This window comes from Melopsittacus undulatus, unplaced genomic scaffold (genome assembly GCF_012275295.1).
Source record: "Melopsittacus undulatus isolate bMelUnd1 unplaced genomic scaffold, bMelUnd1.mat.Z mat_scaffold_841_arrow_ctg1, whole genome shotgun sequence".
In the NCBI taxonomy this organism is placed as follows: Eukaryota; Metazoa; Chordata; class Aves; order Psittaciformes; family Psittaculidae; genus Melopsittacus; species Melopsittacus undulatus.
In genome coordinates, this window is record NW_022994641.1 from 16,075 (window position 1) to 21,905 (window position 5,831).

Consider the following 5,831-nt stretch of genomic DNA (forward strand, 5'->3'; position numbering starts at 1 on the left):
CTGAAGAGAGAGATGGATGGGCTCAAGAGACTGTGCAAATTTATAAAATGATGAAAGCAAGATCCCCTCCAGAATAAAGCATCTAATAGCGACTCACACACAGATAATTTGAGAAGCCTAGACAAAACTGCATTTTAAAATTTGGTTTGTAAAGCAGTCAAATAATAGCAATTTCTCAGTCTTGCAACTCTTTCCCTAACCTTTCAGAATCCTCTTACAACCGATTGGGCAGGGCTAGCTGTAGTGAAGCCTTTATCTAAAATTAAAATGTATTCTTTACAAATAGTATCTGCAGTGTAATTTTATTTACAGGATATATCGCAAAAGTACATCACATTTAGTGCAAATGCAACTAATGATATAGGTTTATATACTGCTTTGTAAACTTTCCATACCTTTGTAAAATAAAGCTATCCAATTAAATTAGTAACTTGCCCATCCCATGTTCCAACAATTACCAGAAATGGCAAAGGACTTAAACTCTATATTTTTGATTTTTTTTTTTAAAGTTCCCATCAGTGGCTATGGTGGAATGTACCATTGCTTGGTTGATTGTAAAAAGATGAAGTACATTTGAGGTATAAGATTTTTTTTTTTTTTACATCTCCATATAAAATGCTCACTGATGATATAGTAAACTTGTACAAATTTTCATCTTATTTGCCTTACCAGCATTACCATATAGGCACTTTTCTACATATTCAAATTAACAGAGTAATTCTGTAATAAGGCATATTCCATGCACACCATTAGAGAAAGGCAAATAAAAAGGGAAGAGTTATGGAGCATGAAATCTGCATGCATGTGTAATCATGTGTTATATATGATTTCCTCTCTACAGAGAAGATGAACAAAGTTTTTCAACACTGTGCAGATCACACGTAATCTTTTACCAAATCTTCATTAAGATATTATATATATTTTCAGGCACCTACCATACTATTCCAAATGAGACTTTCAGCTTCCTTATGGGGAAAAAAAAAATCTGAAACTTTTTTCTCAAGATACACAGGTTAGTGAAATGCCAAGCAGTCTCTATAGAGTTTCCAACTACTGGACACAGATGAGAGACCTCAAAGTCAGTACGAGGCTGCCATAGTCCTCTCCTAATAAGCATATCTCCAGAATCAAAGGCAAATATCTGACATTTAAATTCTCACAGCAACTAAAGGGAAATTTCTGATAAGAACTATGCATCCTTATAGCTCTGATGGATTTCAATCAAGAGAGAAATAATTTTCTACATGAACCTCAAAGCATGGCTTTATTAAGATAAGGAAAACATATGCAGGATCTGAAAATAATGTACTCATCCTCATTCTAGTCTGGTAATATTGTCTTATGTAGTCCAAATTACTTCAATAAATATCATAGTGTACCTTCTCACAGCTTCAGGAAAGCCCTGGGTATCATGCAAGAAAGAAGTCCACATACATCATGGACAGATGACTTCTAGCTCTCAGGCAAGTCTCTTGCCATTTCACAGGGAATCTTCCTAGATATTTCTGGATTGTGTTTAATAACAAAAATTCTGTAGCACATATTATATAACTAAAAAATACAATAGAAATATAAAGATATCTTGAAAAAAAATAAAGCTTTTCACACTCTTACTCCTTCAGAACCAGATCGTCATAAGAGTAAGACAATAGAAAAGGCAAAGTCATAAGGATATTGACAGCCCTCAGTTATTAACTGACATTTTATGTGACAAGGTGATTCAGTATAGAAACCAGCAGCAATGAAATGTGATTATACAAAGCAAAACAAAACCTATCAATAAGTCACCTAGGCCTTACTGAAGTCCCTCCCTCCCCCCAGAAACACCACATACAGTATGCTATATGTGCATTTGCCTTTTGTGCTTTTTAGACATGCACAAAAACTGTGTGAGTATCTTAGGAAGGTTGACAGTGAAATCCTGCAACTTATTTAAAATTAAAGCAGTAACATTGGAGATTCAAAGCTGTATGCATTCTTCCTCTTCTAAAGCAAGCAAATCAAAGTAGAGCCATATACATGTTATCAATACATGTATTTATAATTGCACACTGATTCAGCAAGAAAAGTTAGAAGGAGAGAGCTAGTGTTAAATATTCAGCTTCATGGTGTTGCAACACGTTCTTCACTTCAGTATATAAAGCCTAGAACTTGGGCCATAAAAAGACTGTAGATCCTTCTTTCCAGCATGGAGTGCTCTATGTATGGTCACTTCTCCAACACGGAATGCTCACTCAGTCTTGTTCCAATTGCTGCAGGTAAGCAAAGGTAAAAACACAGCACTGAAACACTTGAATGCTGATTGGAAAGCAAGAACTTGTTAAATGTCTTAAACAGCATTAACACTGCTACGATCACATTTGAACTGTTGGCTCATGGCAGCATACATTTTTAAAGGTTCACCTGCAGTAGTTCTCTAACAATATACAATTGGAAACACCAATCATTCCAGGGCAACCTGTTACAGATGTAATCTGATGACTAAGGCTTTTGGAATCTGACATAATGAATAGAACCAAAACCAGAGGTGACCTGTGTCATGCACAGAAAGAGAGATAAAAACTCATTTGCAGATCATGCTGTAATATCAGAACTAAATGGAATTTGATTGGCTTAACACTCCAGTAATAATACATACTTCATTAAGAGTCTACACTAACAAAAATTAAGCAAAGCTGTACTTAGCACTAAGGCTTATATCTGACGGGTTGAGAGACACCAAAGCAATCCAGAAATCCTCTTCTAATGTCATATCACATTTAAATGTGAAAATCATTTTAGATTAGCTCAATGACCTATACCATTAAAATACATCCATTGACTTAAGGTATCTGTAAATCCTTTTTCTAGGGTCATCAGAAAGGCTAAAAATTTGAGTCATAACCTTTTAAATACTCCAGTAATCAACACTGGTCTGTCAGTCAAATTCCATTAATAAAAATCCTTGATCAAAACTATTCTGTCAATGTAAAAGAATACTTTAACCTTCATAATATTCTATGAAATAACATTTTAAAGTAAATTTAAGATATCAAAACCTCATTAGGCTCTAGAGAAACTTCAGTACATGTTCTTTTCAGAACTGTAAATTGTGATAGCTGAGAAAAAACAATACTTCATTCATTATACTTCTGCATAAATTGGACATATATATACAAGAACTTGCAGGATAAATAGTAAATGTCTACGAAAACTAATACTTGGTAGCTTGTGCAGCCCTTATTTTCTATGCTAATAATACATGAGTTATATGAATGTTTAAAAAAAATTAGAATCACAGAATCATGTAATAGTTTCGGTTGGAAGGGACCTTTAAAGGTCAGCTAGTTCAACACCCCTGCAACGATCAGAGACATCTTAAGCTAGATCAGGTATGTATGTATTTCACACATATATTAAAGCTAAGCACTAAATTCATGCTAGTCATGACAAGACATTTCTAGATTGCATACTTCTGTTTGGCCTTAAAATTACAACAGTGACTCAAGAATAAGGGGAAAGGAATGTATACCTGCTAAAACTAGAATAAAATAGGCTTTCCTGCTGTTTTCTCCTGCACATAGGATGTGAAACGCTTCAAGAATTTTGGATATTCTCGTTTTGCCACTGCCCGTAAAACTGATGCTGGTGCCCATCCTCCTGGATTCACTAGAAGCAGATAGGAAGACAGACATTGAAATACAGCAAATCCTCTAAAGGCTAGAAAAGAAAATTTGAGTTCATTATTCCTGCAGCTCTTTTCTGAAGTAACTGGAAAGAAGAATGATCAGCACACTTTTGTGCCCTTAAAGCTTGTATTGTAGCACTTTCTACTGTTAATATTAAAGACTCTGATTCCACTATTCAGAAAACATTAAACTGATGTGTTGTGAGTCTTTGGGGAATGCCCAAATGGAAGATGATTTTCTATTCCTTGGAAACAGAGAACAAGAGATTCAAGTTACTTCTTATTTCAAAGAAAATGGAAGTCAGTCTTGATTTTTCAATAACTGCTACATTTGTCTGCAATACTGCTACATAGCCAATGTCTTACAAATTATTTTTAAAGCACTTTAAACAAAACTCAAACTGATGTTAAAATATGCTTCAATTCATGGGGCAAGTATTTTGCTTAAAAAGATGCCACTTTCCATATAATCACAATTCAAATTTATCAGTGAAAATGAATTTAAGTAATTAGGAAACTTCTAAATAGGAAAAAAACCCCAGTTTACCTCAGGGGTTAAAACCATATAGTATTATTTGTACAGGATTTACTATGAACTACATCACTCCTATATGGGCAAAGATTTACTGAACCAATTTTTCAGGCACTGATTCTTTAGCATGCCATGTAATAGGTGGTTTAAAGTAGTATGTGATCTACTCTTTCAAGTGTTTTGTAGCTGCAGGAGAGCAGCTAACAAGTATGTAGCTCCACTACTACAATACACTGCTAAATACTGGGTACAGGAACAATACAGTTTTGGCTTGGACAAATTTTCAGTCAATACTAAGGATTCTATCGGTTAAAAAAAATAGACTATACAGCTGTCCTGGATTCAGCTGTAGCAGTTATTTTTATTCCTTCCTATTAGCTGGTGGCAGTGGCTTTAGTCTGAGAACAATGATGATAGCACACCAATGTTTTAGTTGTTGCTAGGTAAATGCTTACTCTGATGAATAACTTCTCAGTCTCTCATGCTCTGCCAATAAGGAGTGGCACGAGAAACTGGGACTGAGAAGAGAAAGAACACCTGATATTCCATACCACATCATGTCATGCCCAGAATATGATTGCATTGTGCATCACTTGTGTTTACTGTTGGTTTCTTTTTCCCTTCCCTTTTTAGTTTTATATTCTCTCCCCTTGTTACTTCTCGTATCAGTTATTATTATTAGTGATAGTAGTAGCTCTGTCTTTAGTTACTGGACTTTCTTATCTCAACCTAGTGGGGTTTTACATTCTTCCAATTCTCCTCCCCCATCCCACCAGGAGTGGGGGAGAATAAGGGAAGCAGTGAGTGAGGCAGCTTAATCAGTGGGGCGCTGAGTTACCGGCTGGTCTTAAACCACCGCAAGCAGCTTGCAAACATCCTTAGGCAAAATGTATTTGCTCCTTCTTAACACAGAGGGTAAGAAATGTATGCTTGCTATCAGCAGCTTTTCAGCCTGGCAAGATGGATCAAGACAAATACAGCAGTACATGAAACAAACATACTATTACTGAAACTAAAAGCTATGCCAAAGTCATCCCAGTTGCAGACATTTCTTCTGCCCCACCCTCCTCCACCCAAGGTTCTGTACTTAGGACTAGGTTACACAACTTCTACTTATTCCTCCTAGAATGCCACACAATGAATGATCCCATTCACTGATTCATGTAGCACATTAATTCAAGTCTTTCTAAACATGAAGACCAAAAGGGTGATGCTAAATATAATTTAACAGAAACTGCATCAAAGGCCAGTATTCAGTTGTCCCAGAATTAACATCTATCACACATGTCTACTGAAAAACGTTAGACTTACCATTAGCTACATATGTAATCTTGCATAGGATGTTGTCCCTGCTTATTTCCTTGTTCCCCTCTGTGGGCTTACTAATTTCTGACAAATCATAGCATATTTATTTTGGCACACGGACACAGCGATTATTCAGCTGCCAGAAAAAAAACAAAACAGAAAAACCCCACATTTGTAAGCTTCAAATTCAATTTGTTTCAGCATACTTTGACTGCTAAGATTTTAATTTACTGTAAAGGTTAAGACAATCCAGAAGCTGTATTTCTGAGAGTTTGCATTCCAGCACTACATGGATGTAACATGAATGTGTGAGCAAAATGAAAGGTA

General features: G+C 35.6%; 1 long non-coding RNA gene across 1 annotated transcript; it reads right to left on the reverse strand.

The window, feature by feature from the left end:
- Positions 1-571: 571 nt before the first annotated feature.
- Positions 572-5,570, reverse strand: LOC117438943 (uncharacterized). The gene is made up of 3 exons (XR_004551107.1): positions 5,511-5,570; positions 3,512-3,648; positions 572-2,252 (listed from the first exon to the last, which is right to left on the reverse strand). It is a non-coding gene; the product is annotated as an uncharacterized lncRNA (long non-coding RNA).
- Between the last annotated feature and the right edge of the window lie 261 nt (positions 5,571-5,831).